Source organism: Dipteris shenzhenensis, chromosome 11 (assembly GCF_047967505.1).
Source record: "Dipteris shenzhenensis isolate YYH24624 ecotype China chromosome 11, Dip_SZ_1.0, whole genome shotgun sequence".
Taxonomy (NCBI): domain Eukaryota; kingdom Viridiplantae; phylum Streptophyta; class Polypodiopsida; order Gleicheniales; family Dipteridaceae; genus Dipteris; species Dipteris shenzhenensis.
In genome coordinates, this window is record NC_141606.1 from 46503752 (window position 1) to 46521202 (window position 17451).

Below are 17451 nucleotides of genomic sequence, written 5' to 3' on the forward strand. Positions count from 1 at the left end.
AAGCAAGTTGTGGGGAAAGCTCCAAGGCCAAAGAAGGAGAGTACTACTCCTCCTACAGAGGTGTCTGAAAGGAGGTCAAAAGGGAAAGGAAGAGATCTTGATTCAAAGAAAGGTCCTGCTAACAGCTCGGAAGCGTAGGAGGAGACATGTTGTAAGAAGCAAAAAGTCCACATGTAGAAGGGTGTAGATAGAAGATTGCCCGTGTTAGAGGCTCATTGAATGTTGCTTGGTTTCATACACTCTCTTTCTCTCGAACTCGTTGGTTTCGTATTCTATGAGTTATGTAAGTTCTCTCAAGTTGTGTCATCTACCTTCTCCTGAGTAGCACCCACACTGTCTAAGCACATCAAATAAGTACTCACCAAATTGATGCACACACAATCCTGAATAGTTACAAAACACACACAAGGACAACACACAGTATTTTCTCTTTCTTTTTAATAGAAACTTCTTCTTTAGAGGGTTTCTACCAAGCCTTCAAACTCTAAAAATGTTTGGCAACCATAAGAAACTACTAACTAGCACTTACATGAGATTTGATACCTATATCATGGAAAAAATAAGTAGTGGAGTTTGGAAAGTAGCATATAATGCTAATTGGCATAAGAAGCATAGCACATGGATCAGATTTTACCCATTTTCTCTCTAACTATTCACCCAAATATATGCTTCCAATATTTTGTGTGTAGGCCAATGGAAAGCTCGAAAAGTTTTGTATCCAAAGCAGTCCAAGTTGCACCTTAGAAGGAGGAGTTCTATGTAGATTATGGTCTCAACTTGATCGGATGTGATGCCAAGTGCTTGAAGGAGATAGAGCAATCAAGGAGGGAGTGCCTTGGTATTTTAAAGAACCTAGAAGTCCCTCTCAATTCAAAATAAAATGATGTAGTGTATGTCCTAAAGTATATACAGATTTCATGCTTTTCCACAATAAAATCTACCAGAAACATCACCATACAAACATGGGAGTAACTGTGGCCTTCACTAGGGATGTGCAAAGTAGTTCAACCCAGTGGAAACTGAGCAAGGCAAATCGATGGAGTTTGCATGGGCAGTTTTTGCAGAGCAGCATATTAAAGAGTTAGAGAATAGTGGCTATTGCGATAGCCACCTCATGAAGAAGTGGAGGCTACACAAGATACATGTTAAGGGGAAGACCACAGATGATGAATATTTGAGAGATGACATTCCTACCATGATAGCTGAGAAGGGCTGGGTTGAGCAAACCCCCATCTCTATAAAACAATGTAGAAGGCATGGAAAAAAAAAAACAAGAAAATGAGGGGCTTTATGCCTACTGGAAGACAAGATGCAAAGGAAAAGATAAAGAGTGTAGTTGATCAGTGGCCACCACTAAATTAAATACTGTCGGAGAGGAATTCGGGAAGGCAAAGGCATCACTTATGGATTCAAATATTAGAAAGTGAAGTTTGTAGTGCTTGAGTGGATTTGTAAAATAGCTTAGAATAGAAATGGAATTCAGTTCATTGCCACTTACTCTATAGCTTCAAAGTAGAGGATTGACCTTGAAGTGACCAATGAACATATCTCAAATGCTTTGACACACTTGGAGACTAGAGTTGCAGACAACAAAGTGTATCTCTACTAGGTTTGTGCATCTATCCTTGACTTTAGCCAATTCCTATTTCAAGCATCCTTGAGTTTTACTATTGTCAGTGCAATGTTTAAACTTCACTGTGTTTTTTAAATTTAAATAAGCTACAATGGAGCTATTGTTAGAGTGGTTGTTGGAGCAACAAGGCCATCATGCAATTTTTTTGGAGATGCTAAATGACCTAAAGAACAAGTGGCATGCACTATTTGTGCCACCCCAACCTCTTTCATGGTATGAAGAAAAGGAGCAATACTACAAGACATGGGCCACTTTTCAACATGGATGCCGATGCTAAATACAAAGGTTGTTTTTTTAACAAGTCAAAAGTGTTGGAGTTTCCACTAGTGTGCATGTTGCAAAGACTACGTTGGTATAACCGTTGGTGTTGACATCGGTAATTAAGTTTCTTAGTGTTGGTATAACCATCCGACATTGTAACAATCAGTATATATCAATGATTTTACATAATATATATATATATATATATTGTGGGGTAGGGTGGGGCTTGTTTTAGCCCCATCTTGCCAAGTCATTGTTTGCTTGGGTGTAGCCATTTTTTGTGAAGTTCAGGGAGTTTTTTGTATATAGGTATCTTGCATGACCCATTACATATGCATTGCTCAACGAAATTCGACAAACTTTGTCTTCAAGTTGTAGTACACATTCCAAACTTGAACATGAGCCCAAAAAACTATGGACTAAGTATTTGGAATGAGGCCATTAAAGCATTACAAGTGCTGTGTTGCATGTGAAGCATGCATCCTGAAGACTATAGGATATAGCAATTTATTCAAAAACATAAAAATTTTGTTCTGTACATACATGCAACCAAGTAATCATTCAAAAGTACACTACGTGAGCTTCTCCTGAACCCAAGGACACACCTAAATCAGAACATAAGGCATGGATTAATGGGCCTCCAATGTTGTGCTAAAATGATGCATACCCATTTGAGGGCACGCTCCATAACTTTTTTTAAATTTGTTGAAAACCAAAATGGATTGAAAATTTGGAATCCAAACTAGGGACTACTACATGGTGGTCCTAAAACATTGATAGTTGTTGGGGATTGGTATCTAGATTTACCCTAAAATGGAAGAAGTTGAAAATGTGCATGTGCAAAGATCTTTTAATAAATCCAACGTGACTATTTACAATTTTGAATTGTTTTATTTTTCCATGCACTTGCTTGCTATATGGCTCATAAGCATGCCAAAGGTCATTGCATTTCATTACACAGCATCAAACCCGATAGGGTGCCCTTTGGTCTATTTGTATTTTGAAGCATTTGAGGCCACATTGCAATTGTTTGGGATATCCAATTTTGCTGATGTATATTGTCGGAGGGGGGAAAACCGATGGCTGAAAATTTGGCTACTCCCACAAATTTTGAATTTTCACACCTCCCACCTGTCAAATCTTAGAAGTACCTGTAATCTACCCCCACCCTCGTCCTGCAACTCGCATGCACCTCGATGTGACCTTGTGATGTCTTTGGTTTGGCATTGTCGTCTTTCGGGTAAGTTGTCTTCTATTCTTTGCTTGCATCACAAGCTAGCTTCTCTCTGTTTTGGTTTGGCATTGTTGTCTTTCACTAATCATTGCGATGGCAACATGCAGCTCACCATGGCTTGCAAGAGAAGCAGACAGAGGCTGCGAGACAGAAAAGCTAAAAAGCTTGGTCAGGGGGAATAAGGAACAAAAGACTCCTTGTGTAGGAGCAGCAGGAAGACGCATGCATTTAATCATTGCCATTAGAGCAAAGAACACGATCTATGATGTCACAATTGGTGGTAGCATTCAAGGAAGCAACATCAAGCCATTCAGGTAAATACCACTCTCGAGTCTTCATAAGCTTTAGCCTCTACACCCTAAAGTTCATAGAGTGAAAACCCTCTAGAGAGATGCACGTAGAGTGGAAGCAATGCCTGATCACCTATCCGAGTAGTCTATGGGCTTCAATAGAATGTAAAAAAAGGAGAGACTGCCTAAGTGCGGAAGTCATTGCAATAGTGGTGATGTTTTGGCACAAAAATACGAGAGTTTCTCCAAATAACAAGGACATTTGTAGAAAGCAGACGGGATGCAAGATGTTTGACGAGCACATCATACACATACTTAATACAACGCAGGTCAGTGGTTGCCTAATCCATCCCGATGGTTGTTTGTGATTGAGCTTTGGGATATAAAAGTGGCACTATGCACAAGCTTCTCTGCATGCTTTCCTACCTTTTCACCATTTAAGGTAAAGTGAAAGGACTCAGACATGCCATCCTCCATGACCAATAGGTGCTCGCGCATGTCCCTGAGAGTCCACTGTGCAGTGACAGTCACATTCTTGACATCTCCTAAATGAGAACCAATACATAAACTTACCCCTGTATTATCATCATTGTTAGAGTCAATGGGGAGCCAATGGCCACCTGTTTTCTTCTAGTGCCTATATTGGAAAGCAAAATATAACATTTGGCGGGAGATGTGGTACTTGACAACCACATTGTCCTTACATGCATGGCATTGAAACAGATCACCCTTTTGTTCACTTGACCTGCAATTCCTCAAGGGCATTCTCATGTAGGCACTTGCATGACCACATGGTTTTTGTTCTGTGCATCTAGATATTATGAAAACAAGAAGCAAAAATGTGCAGAGGCATAAACCATAACAACCTTACCCATTTAGAGCCAAATGTAAACTTCATGGCCGTGCCCACATCCTTTGCAATCTTTTCCTTGTATGATTGCATTGTTCTTGTGTCCACCATGTTGCAATCCATGTCTTCAAGTTGTGGTGTTGCAATGCATTGAAGATGGCCATAGCCTGATGCCGTCCTTGGAGTAATGTACTTGGCATTATACCAATAGATATTTCTCTGTTTCAAAGAAGAGGACTTCTCTCCAGCATGCATTTGCCTTCCTAAATCCTCATGAATGGCAGTAAACTTACCTAAGAAGCACTCGATTGGTTCCCACTCCTCAAAGTCTGAAGGAAATACATATGCTATGCACAAGTGCTATTTCAAAATACAATTTCAAATGGACTCATTACATTGGTTCTATTTCAAAATACAATTTCAAGCTGACTCATTATACTTCAAAATCTTACACAAAATGCAGACTTACAATGCAATGGTATTGTCGATTGATTGCTTAACAGAGGAAGGCGCATGTCCTTCTGCATGTAGATGTGTTGCACCTTTGCAAGCAATCCTTTCTTCCCAAGTTTGAACTTCATGATGTGGCCCTTCCATTCATGCAAAAGATCACCTCTTTTGCTCTTGGGAAGTTTATGTGGACCCTTAGCAAATCCTCTCATGACTATCCAATCATTCAAGCTGTAGGTGCAAGGCACCCATTCACCTAGTGCATTTTTGCTCTTATGGGACACAGAGTACATGTATGGTCTCCTCACCATGCTTGTCCAGAGGTCACAACAGCAATACTGGACTAGAAAGTGCAGCTTGGAGGGAGAGAGCAGCTCCGATAGAGGGAGAGAGAGGGAGAAGGTATAGAGGGTGTAGTTGAAGCTTGAGAGAAGCTCCAAGAGGTGCTGTAGCTAGGAATGGAGGGAGAAAGTGGTGCAATTAATTTTGATGTTTTGAATGGTTTTGTTTCATGTCAATGTCAAGTTTTTCCCAAAAAATTTGTAATTCTTTTTATTTTTGATATTTAGAGCATTTGGGTATATATAGGTTATAAAGTTACTTTAGTTTCAAAGTTTCACTATCATAGCCATAGTTCTCCTAGCTACCAAACTACCATGGATTCTGCTAGGTCTACCTTCCATGATTTCATCTCTGTACTCCATTAATTGATAGAGAGGAGGAGTTATTTCTAGTTTTTGATAAGAGCATAGATATCCTAGGCACCTACTTGGGAGCCCAAGACAATTTTGAAGACCTCATCAAGTACATGCAAGACTACATCGCGAGTTTTGCATATCAACTTGATGAGTCTACAAAAAGATGGGTCCCAATTGATTATTCGAAGTACTTGTTCAATCAAGAACCCAGGTTCGTGAAGCATTTAGATCGCTTTCAAGCCCAGCTCACACCCCTAGGGTTTAGGGAGGTGGACACTGATGACCTCCTAGCATGTGGAGTCATCGGAAACACAGGAAATAGCTCGGGGGGGTCACTATCTATAAACCCTCTATATCACGTGCGTTCAAGGCCTATATTTAAAATCCCTTATCTGTAAAAAATTTCATTAATAAAATGTATCTCTTTTCTATACAAATCTGTAAATTTTTTCCAAAACTATTTTAAATAGTCCCTTATGTATATTTATTTCTGTAAATTTTAGAAATAAAAAAAATCCTTCTGTTGAACTCACGTGATAGGGTTACATATGATGAGTGACCCCCCCGAGGGAAATAGGTTCCTATCCTAGGAAATTACCTTTATTTTCCTTCTCCAGGAGGGACAAATGGAAGAGGAGGCGTCGACCTCAAGCCCTGCCCCTGCCCCTACCCTTTCCGATCCTCTTATTTCTGTAGATGAGCCCAACATCTACAATGAAGAGCCCATAGATGAAGAAGCTAATGGGTGGGAAGCTGCATTGGCCCTAGAAGTGCTCCAGCGGAGTGGACACGACTATGCAAGAACCTGGATTTTTGGGAGCAGATGATTCAATAGAAGAGGTTCTTGCTTTAACACTGGCCCAAATCAAAGATGCAGAGACATCAATCTACTCTAACCTACCTGATGTTCCATAATAAGCCTCCTCATCTCACTCCAGATAGCAGGAGGCCTCTGGATCCATCCTCATTAACAAAGAGGAAGGGATTGAGCATGATATCTCCATAGTGGTAAGAAACTATGAGCTTTTAATTTCTTTCTCTTGGTATACTTTTGCTTTAATGGAATTCTAATATAATCTTGGACTATTGCAGGAGGCATTTGAGGTCATCCTATTCTCATCTCGGCAACGCCCTGTTCGTAGTAGATTCGGTCGAGATCACTCACTGGCACATTATAGTGGCCAAGCAAAAGGGCGCTTTATGGTTATCCACAAAAAGTTTTCTCCACATGGCACTGATGACTCCTGAAGTGCAAGGCCTTGTCAAGAGTGATTGGTCATGTTGACATCAATCGCAATGCTGACAAGGTCATTTTGGTGAACTGCATGGCTGCCCTCAATGCCTTTGGAACCAATTTTCAAGGTATGGCATTGACGGCAGCAGCCATGTCTCTGGCCAGCAATGACAATAGCGCTGACTCTCTATCGACTAGGTTTAGAGCTAGGAGTGTAGTTGGGAATTCATAGCTCAATGTTCTCAGTGTTTTAGAGAAGAGAGAAAGGCTCTGAAGCCTTATTGTATAGAAATTTTATTTTATATGAATACAGCTATACTTTTTATACAGTGCCCCATTTTGTGTTCTTTTGTAAAATTTATTTTATACTGTCATTGTATTTTGTAACTTTAATTGTTGTTGGCATTAATATTTTCATTCACTATTCTGTTCAAAAGCATGTGATCAGATAAATATTTGCACTATAATGGTCATTTCTGAGCAATCTAGTAAGAATCTCACCACGCGGTAGAAGGCAAATGTGTTTGGCATCACGCGGGGAGCAAACCTGCTATGGTGCATATGGGGCATGTTTGACCAAGTCAAACAGGCCCCATATGCGTCATAGTGGGTTTTACCATTTTTGGGCTCCCCACACAATGCGAACACATTTGCCTTCTACTGCACGGTGAAAAAACATCATTTGACCACTCAAATTCACACTGAACTTGCATAAACTGATGGAAAGCATCACGTAACATGTATAATAACATGGGAACAGTAATAGAACATAAAAATATCTTTTATTCATTGGCCTCAAAGGGCAAAGATTTACAAAATGATTCAGGTTACACCAAATGAACCTAAACAACATCTAGGGCCTAAGGGAGGGATCAGAGTAGATGCGCTTGGCGAGTGCAAGGTCCTTGTCCATCACTGCTACTCTTTTGGCATGGATAGCACATAAGTTCGCATCTTTGAAAAGACCTACTGTCATCTGCTCTGTTGCCTCCTAAATTGCTCCCATAGTAGCTGAAGTGAAACATACATCACTCTTGTAATGCTGTGCTATTTCACATACAACACACTGGAAGGGTGCATGGGGAATGAGATTGTCCATAGTGGTTTGGAACTTGTGGATCTCCTGAAGTGCCTTCACGCCTGATTTTTTGCACCTCTTAATCTTTGGGGGACCCTGCACTGGCCTTTGGACATGGCTCCATGGCCGCTTGTCCGCTTTGAACTTCTTTCGCCTCTCCTCCCTTGCAACCACCTCTTCAGTCTCCTCTTCTTGTGTCTAGTGGGTCCTTCGAGGTGGCTTGTTGCGCCTAGGGGTCTGCTTTGTCCTTGGTCTCTTTTCCTTTTATGAGGTTGTGAGACAGCAGGCTGAGGCTCTTGCTCAGCTCATACTAGAGGCTCCTCATATCTGATAATATTGAGGCATAGAGGGTTGATGGTGCTCTTCCATGCGGTCTGCTTGGTTAGAGGATTGGGGCCAAGGTTCATTATATCTACGAACCCGCCAAATACTTCCTCTTGTTGTGGCCCTTGTAATCTCTGCATCTCCTCTCTTTGCCTTTCTTGCTCCCCTTGTTGGTCTAGATGCTCCACGCTAGGACCCCACAGAGGAGGGAGGGGCAGTTGATCAAGATTGACTGGACTGTTTTGCCCCTCTTGGGAGACCTCTCTACTTCCACGGTTAGTTGTGTGGAAGGATTGAGAGGACCCCTGATCGTGTTTGGATCCTTTATCGTGCTAGGATTCCTCATGGTGCTGAGATCCCTGGGATCCCCCATGAGAGTCGGATGGTGGGGACTCGCGTTGCTTGGAGCCCTGATGATGAGAACCGCCTTCAGATCCTTGGTGATCATTGCCCTCTTGGCCACTAGGGCTTGCAGTGTGTTTGGAGGCCATGGCATTGTGAGGAGGACAACGGGTAGTGTCTAAACGGCGTCCAGTGGGTCTAGCAGTTTGTTTAACTCGTGCCATAGATATATAGTCTTTTTTAAAGCACTTTAGGGTTTTTCTTTCAAATTAGGGTTTTTTGAGTGCACCTCCTCCCCCCCAATGTTTTGTCATCAGTTCGGTAATACTTAATCTTCACCACCCTCCCTCCCAACCCACTCACCCCTCTGCCCTGCCATGTCGCACACGCAATTCTGTAATTTCCAAACAAATTTGTGAATTTTGGAATCTATAATTGACTCAAAATAGTGTTAACTTTATTCATCAAACATTTTATATTTGGGGCTCTCTTAAGACCCAACGCCTCCCCTGTCTGACTCTATGTTGCAACCAAAGCACAACCCCTTGGCTCCCTATTGAGGACTTCCAAGCAGCACATTTCCTTGTGTTCTTGACATGTTGAACTGCTTTTGCAAGACTTGAGACCTCTACCTTATCGTGCTTGAGAGTCCTAGCCTCTAGACATCTATAAAACCAATCGAACATTTCGTGTAATGCTGCTTCGCACAATAGCACCCCCATGCCTTGTATTCTTGAAGTATGCTACCTTTTCTCTATAGTGTGATTTCTCCATTCCTTGAGTATTCCAAATGGACAGAGGGCCCCATTGCTCCACAAACCACGGTGCAGGATTACCATGTAATGTGTAATATGTGACTCCCCCCATGCTTCTACCATCAATGATATGAATTCTCCCAATGCTGTCTTGAATCTCTCATAATAAAGTTCATTTGTTTGACCTTGTCTAAGCAACTTTATAAATGCATCAAGCTTTGTCCATAGTTTTGCTCTCAAAGTAGCAATTCACGGATGTGAAGCTTGACTTGTGGTGCACTCACACAAATCTTTCCAGTACTCCCAACCTAGGGTGCTTTGAGCCAATGTATGTTTTTCTTTATCAGCATTGTGGTTGGACAAGAACCTCCTTGCCTTTCCTCCACCCATGGACACTTTAGCAAGAAGATTTTGTGTCTTTCCCGATTGTTTCTTGTCCTGCTTAAGCTTCACATTGCCTCCATGAAGTCCCATTAGTGAGAGTAGTTCTGCAGCTTTTGCAATGCATTGTGCAGATTGTGCAGATACTTGCTGTGGCCTCAAATTCCAAGCATAAACTAGATGGAGATAGAGTAACTTATCAAGTATATGCAGTTCAGGTTTTGCAGCACTGGGTCTTCCTAGAACATTTTTTGCATCAGATCAGGAGCCTTTGACTGATCAAAGCTAAGATGTTCCTCTTCCTCCACTCTTTTTGGCACCTTGAGCAATTTTGCCCCTCAGTGGCCCATCAGGTGGGCTAGATGAATAGTATCTGACCCTCTACTTCCTTGGAGTCAATTCTCGAACTTCTCTTGGCAGTCCCATACAAGGTTCTGAGCATCTTTTATGTATTGCTTTTCTAAGAAACTCAAGTCACCCTGGGTGGAAGCATGTTTGGAACTAGAGGAGGTGGCGAGTGTGACTTTCTCCTCATCGGAACCATCCTGGATAAGCACCTGGTCGGAGCTATCACCTACTCTAATGGCCCTCTTGGACCGGGTTAGGGGGTGTTGAGGGATCTCGAGGCTTGGTGACAGGGACCCTTTATCTTTCCTTTCTAGCTTCTTCATTGCCTTGCCTAAGGCCTTGGCTTGCATCCTTGTGATGACTTGTAGGGGCACTATGGCCACCTGGCCTTTTTTGATGCTAAGCAGGTTAAGGATGGTGCTCTTTGGCAGGATGATTGGGGTTGTTGGTCTTCTTATGGGATAGTCCTAGAGTAGATGTCATGAAGAGATGCCGATGGAGCCTCCACTCCAAGCTACTCCTTGTGAGAGCAGTGCAAGGCCCGAGCCATCCACAAGTGTCACTCAAGTGGCGTCCGAATTGTTGCAATAATGTGTTTCCATGACAGAAAGAGGGAAGGGGGAGAGGGGTCACTAGTACAACAAGCAGATAACAATTCTTGTGGATATCACCTCGGGGGGGTCAGTCATCATATGTAACCCTATCACGTGAGTTCAACAGAAGGATATTTTTTATTTCTAAAATTTACAGAAATAAATATACATAAGGGACTATTTAAAATAGTTTTGGAAAAAATTTATAGATTTGTATAGAAAAGGGGTACATTTTATTAATGAAAAATTTATACATAAAGGATTTTAGAAATAGGCCTTGAACGCACGTGATATAGAGGGTTTATACATAGTGACCCCCCGAGGATATCACATACAATCATTTTCTTGATTCTTCTACAATTGATGCCAATGTGCTCGTTGACTCACAGGAGTCCTAGGACTTAGTGCAATGCACATACCATTTCTACATTTCGGATGATAGGGAACATTACACCTTATTTGTGGAGCATGCAGGTTTTCTACTACACTGGGAATGGCTGAAAAAAGAAGATCCCCATGCAAAAAATATAAAAACAACATTGGGTCAGATGGTGCTTCCTCTCAATTTAAATCAGCCCATGGATTCTACTTTGTCTCAAGGTTCAAATCCCTGATCGTCGGTCTGGACATGATGTGGAATTTCTTTGGTTCTAGCCATGGCAAGGGTAAACATGATGGATGTGGTGATGTTATTAAGTGATCTTTGTTTAAACACAAATTAACATGCCCTCAAGAAAAGCTCAATGATGCCCATGATGCTGCAACATGGCTTACATCGAACCTCTCCATAGGCACACATTCAACATACAGTAAACAAAGCCTTAAGAATAGTGTAGTGTGCAGAGTGTTCTATGAAGTAAAAGTGGATGAAGTGCAAAGGAGAAGCCGGCACGATTGTGAGAAAATTAAAGGAGTTCATAGTTTGCACAACATATGGGAATTTTCAAATGAACACCTAATCAAAATAAGAAATCTTTCTTGTTTTTGTAGTGCATGCATCATAGGGGATCATGAGAATTATGAGAACATCACAACTGTGAAAACATGGGAGTGAGTTCAAGTTTTCCCTCTACGTTCAAATGGAGTGACAAACAATGGAGAGAAAAACAACGACTCGCCACAGTTTGGAGAGAGTTTTGGTGACCTCACTAGCTGTTTGGAAAAGGGGGATAACTTTGCAGTTGTGGCTACCTCTAGGGAGAATGAGGAAGATGACACATGCTTTGTGTTGCAGTGCACAAAACCTAAGCACAAGGTCGAGGAAGCATTTAAGGATCATTGGGGAATAACCTATGAGAAGTGGGATGTAGTAGTTGGAGCTTTTGGTACAAAAAACATCCAAAAAAGGCCACAATTATGTTCCGTTACATAAGAGTCCTCAAACTTTTGTGTTCTCTAATCTAGTAAGAGACATTAAGCTTCAAATACAACCTGTGACACAATGAAAGAAGGGAAATAGTGTCTTTAAATTGGATTTAGACACGCATGAGCACATCATGGTAAGGAAACAATATTCCACTTATCCTAGAAAATGGAAAATATATTTGAGACTATGCTTCTTTTAGTAAATCCCAAACAACCACTGTACTTATTTTTGAGAATCCCAAACGATAAATCCCACGCTTGTTTCTAATATATCCTAAACAACCACCATATTGCTTGGTTTTGAAAATCCCAAATGATAAATCCCATGCTTGTTTTTAGTATATCCCAAACAACCACTGAGCTTGTTTAAGCAAATCCCATAACTATTCCACTAATCCACAAATTCACAAATCCTAAATGAATGAATTGTATGCCATTCATCTTGTAATAATAGAAGCAAACCATTGCACTAGTGGTAGTTAATATCCTAGTGTGTGCAACCAGCCACCACACTGGCAACCACTTATCATACACTACCAGCATGCTATCCCTGACTATATTGTTGCAAAGTGCTAAACTAAAACAATCATCTTCAGTCTATTTCTCTTTATCTATTGTTAGATTTCAACCATCGGTTTGGTGACCATAAATCCTAAACAAATGAATTGTATGCCATTTACCTTGTAATCCTAGTGGGCAACCAACCTCCGAGTTGCAAAGAACCAATGCTATACTAAAAAGAATGGCATTGCTGCAAAGTGCTATTATAAAATAGATACATTATCTAAGTAAACTTTCGAGAACATTAATAATTCAATAGACTACATATTGATCACATAGATTACATCCTAAGACTACTTTCCTTTAGGGGGCTGGTTCCGCATAGGCTTTGAGCAGGTTGTCTTTTTGAGCTCCCTGATTTTAAGCTCAGCCCTCCTTGCTCCTTTCCTGAAGGGGGCTATTTCCTCCCTTCTGGCTCCTCCCTTTATGTCGCCTCTATGTTTCTTGCTTTGAGCTCTCTGGTTGCAGGCTCGGCCCTCCTTGCTCCTTTCCTGAAGGGAGAGTGGTTTCTCCCTTTAGGATCCTTTTCTTCAAAGTCAAGCTTGGGCTTCTTCAATTTAAGCTCCTTGACTTTTGCAATTTTTGCTATGGCAAATTGAGTTGCAACATCTACTTTCTCACTTTTGATAGCTATAGAGGCAGGCACATTTGATATCTCCATGACCTGGGCAATGGCACCTTATATACTCTACATGTTGAGCTTGCATCCACAAACACCCCAAAGCAAAAAACATGTTGAGCTTTATCTGATTCCCTCAGCATCTCTTGAAGCTACTTAAGTTGATCAATAGCATTAAGATGGACTGTTTCTAAGACTTCTACTCTAGTTTGTAAATCTCTCATGACAACGGATTGCTTTTAAAAACTTTTGAAAGCCACTCCAAGCTCGTCCATAGCCTTATCGTAATCTTGTAGTAAGGTCTTGGGCTTAACTTTCCAAATTGCAATTTGGTTCTGCATAACTAGTTCCATTGTGGTTGCTCTTTGCATCATGCCTGGCCTGAACAGCTGCCTTATTATCTTCTCCATCGTGGCTACTCTCTGCCCCATCCTTCCTAGCCTTGGAGCTCTCTCGCAGCTCCTGCATCACTACTCTGGTTTTTGAATTCTTGTTTTTCAATTCCTCCATCATTTGGTCTTTTTCAATGGTCAATGCATTCTCCATGTTGTAGAGCCATTTGTAAAGAGTCTCCTTTTGGATCTTTGATCTTCAAGATGCTTTCGCATCATGTATACAAAAAGAAGTATTATACAGATGGCTCCCTCTCTAAATACAAAGCTCGCCTCGTTGCTAAAGGCTACTCTCAAATGGCAGTCTTGAATTACTTTGAAACCTTCTCCCCATTGTAAAGCCTCGGGGGGGTCACTCATTATATGTAACCCTATCACGTGAGTTCAACAGAAGGATGTTTTTAATATCTAAATTTAACAAAAGTTAATTTACATAAGGGAGTATTTAAAACAATTTTCAAAAAAATTTACAGATTTGTATAGAAAAAGGGTACATTTTATTAATAAAAAATTTACAGATAAGGGATTTTTGAAATATGCCTTGGACGCACGTGATATAGAGGGTTTATACATAGTGACCCCCCTGAGTGTAAAGCTCACCACCATTTGAGTGTTATTAGAATATGCAGTTCAAGAAGTCCTTAACATCCATCAGATGGGTGTCAAGACAACTTTCCTTCATGGTGACATTTTTGGGGAAATCTACATGCTCCAACCTCCTGGTTATTTTGATTCTCACTATCTTGATCATGTTTCTCAGACAAAAGCTATATATGGGCTTAAGCAAGCTTCTCAATCTTGGTTTTATAAGATCGACTCTTTTCTTCACCAACTTGGTTTTATGCCCTCAGCAACAGACTCTAACTTATACATCTTTCATCAAAATTTTGCTCTCATTTTATTGGCAGTCTATGTTGATGACATACTACTCTTTGCCAAGAACTCCAATGCTTTTCAACATATCAAGGCACAAGTTCATTCCCAAGATGAGATGGCTGACCTTGGCGAGCTAGGATATTGTTTGGGTATGGAGGTGTCTCGTGATTTCTTTGCTGGAATTCTTCACCTTCATCAACAAAAGTATATTTGTGATTTGCTCCCCAAATATCATATGCTGACATGTAATTTTGTTGCTACCCCAATGCAGATGGGTGCTATCTCACTTCTTCATTCCTCTATACCCTTATCGCAGCCTAATTCGCAGTCCTGAGTCTTCTCTATACCATGATATGTTGTCCTGCAGATTTAGCTTTTTCAGTCATCACATTGTCTCAGTTCAGTGCCCATCCAACCTCCACTCACTGGCAAATTCTTAAACGTATTCTCAGATACTTATACAGTACTCAGACATTTGGTCTACGTTTTCAACATCACTCTTCCTCAGTTTTCCACCTTACTGCTTATTCTGATGCCAATTGGGGAACTAATCACATACTGACAGATCTGTAACTGGTTGGCTGCTGCTTTCTCCTAAATGGTACCACAATTAGCTGGTTTAGTAAGCCACAAGCGTGGTCGTGTTACCCTCACTGAAGCTGCTGCTTTCTCCTAAATGATACCACAATTAGCTAGTTCAGTAAACCATAAAGGTGGTCGTGTTACCTTCATTGAGGCTGAATATGTTATTGCTTCTATAGCTTAACGAGAGGTGGTTGGCTCTGGCGTCTTCTTCATGAGTTTTCCCAGCTTCCCTCACAAACCAACTCTCCTCTATTGTGACAATCAAAGTACTATATCTCTCACTAAAAACCTTGTCTTCCATTCTCGCAGTAAACAGTTTGTTCTTTATTATCACTATATCTTGGATCTGGTCAAGCATGGTCTTCTCCATGTTTCCTATCTTTCTACTTACGCTTCATTATAACGCAGTAATCTCCTGGTGAATAATTTTGAGACGGTCCCAAATATCCTTTGAGTTAGGAAGACGATGAACTAGGTCAACCTGAGGATCTCCAATGGAGAGAAAAAGATCAAATTTTGCTTTAGCATCATTGTCTTTCCACGAAATAATGCCAGCTTGGTTAGTAGGGGCCGAGCCTCGTGCCGCGCCAGCAGCAAAGGTAAGTGCCAGAGTTGGGGTGGTACCATCTACATACTTCCACAAATCTTCTCGAATGAGCAACATTTGCATTGAGACGGAGCATGTGCGGTAGTTTGTGTTGGTGAGACGGCCGATATTATAAGACGAGAAGCCTCTAGATGTGGAGGCCATGGTGATGTGTGATGGCAGGTTCGTTGCCTTGGAGAGCCTAAAAAGATAGGCAGTTCCAAGTAGAGGGTGACGAACATGGAATGGTTGAAGAGTGTTTGAACAATTGCATACGGAGACTGTGTGCGTTAAATATGTGTGTGTATTAAAGGAAGGGAGAGGTGAGAGGGCTTAGTCTTATTGATCTCGTTGATGCAGGTGCCTTGATCTTCTATGCTGCACCGTCTTTTAGCTAAGGATTTCGTCGATTGTGCTTCAGTTACTCAGCGTCGCCGACCTGCATGGCTTTAATCCGATCGCGTTGCAATAGTATGCGTTTGGTGTCCCTTTTTGAATTCTCGATCAAAAGATTGTCCATGGACGCGATCGTTGTTTTCAAGCCAAGTGCTGGCGGGAGGGTTCTTTGGTTGCTTGGAGGCGTGCAATGGTAGGTGACTCTCTGTTGCCAACTGTTGGAGAGGGCAGACGACAGGCAGAGGCGATCAACAAGGGCGCAAATATACTATGGTATGGATAGAATTGCTTTTTACAGATCGTGGAAGGGCTGATAGAAGGATTGCGTTGTCAGCAGATCTGGCAATGGGGCAAAAGGTCAAGCGAGGGCTGGCGATTCAGACTTTGTGGCAGGCATGGCAGTGAATCAGAGGGCCGCTATTTGGCGATTGAAGCGTGCAAGTCACAGTAGGCAAGGCTAGTACGATGATACCATGTAGAAAAGCGTAGAGGAGATCATTCATACAGAGAGAGAGAGATAGAAGAGGAGGCAGCAGGAGATGGGTAAGATCGAGGAGACGAGACATAGATTGTTGAATCTATTGTAACGTTTCATTATTGATTGTATTGTTTTATAGAGAGAGGCTTGTGTTTGTTTGATTGTGTCTATTTTACGCTCCGTTATCCTACTATATTGCGATTGCAGTAGGTGCGAAGGCCACTTCTCGCAATAGGCTGTCCATTTGTGTACTATTAGGAGGAAAGAAACTCTAGTGAGCGTGATAGACCTGGCTTGTGGATAGACCTAAGCAAGGCTGCCTCAGGGACTTGTAAACAAACAGTGAGAATCAACACATTTTAGGGACAACTTCTGAGGCATTAGATGCTTGATTATTTAAAAGATAAGCGGCACTTCAATAATGAAAAAGGCAGTCAGCTTGGCCTATTACAGAAAATGGAGGGCAGAATTGCATATATTCTTTCAGGGGAGACTTGCATAGATTCTTACACCTAAGTTCCAGGAAATTGCGTATATATACGATCTGGAGACATAATAGCCATCCTAATACACCAAGCACAAGAAGGGTTTAAAAACAGTCTTCTTCTTAACACACGTTTGATTTAACTTTAGAAAAACATATCCTGAACATCTCAATGCAATGCTTGCCACGAAAAGTAGAAAAAGACACCAATAAACTAAAGCAATTTAGTAGAGCCAGCAAGAAAGATGTCTATACCATGTAAACTCGGGTCAACTCAACACTGGTGACATGCGCAAAATCTGCAAGCTCGTTGAAAAGTTTGGGATCACGGGCAGCAGCAAAGCGTTTTACGCAACTCAACAGTTTGAGTTAGCAACCAAAAAGAAATGATTTATATTAAATGAACACTAGGTCGGTGTAAAGATACTGTCGTAGAGGGCATCAAATAACCTCCCGAGGCTTTGCCATGCCGTACATGTCCACGTTTCCAGCTGTATATGATCAAAAGTGAACGACTTTCATCCAGTATGTCACGATCTGCTGTATCGTTTCTTTTTGAACCTCCAAGATTCCGTATGGACAAAAGCTTCCCACGTCATTATTTTCACGCTGAGGATGTTTGTTTTGTCTGTTCGAAA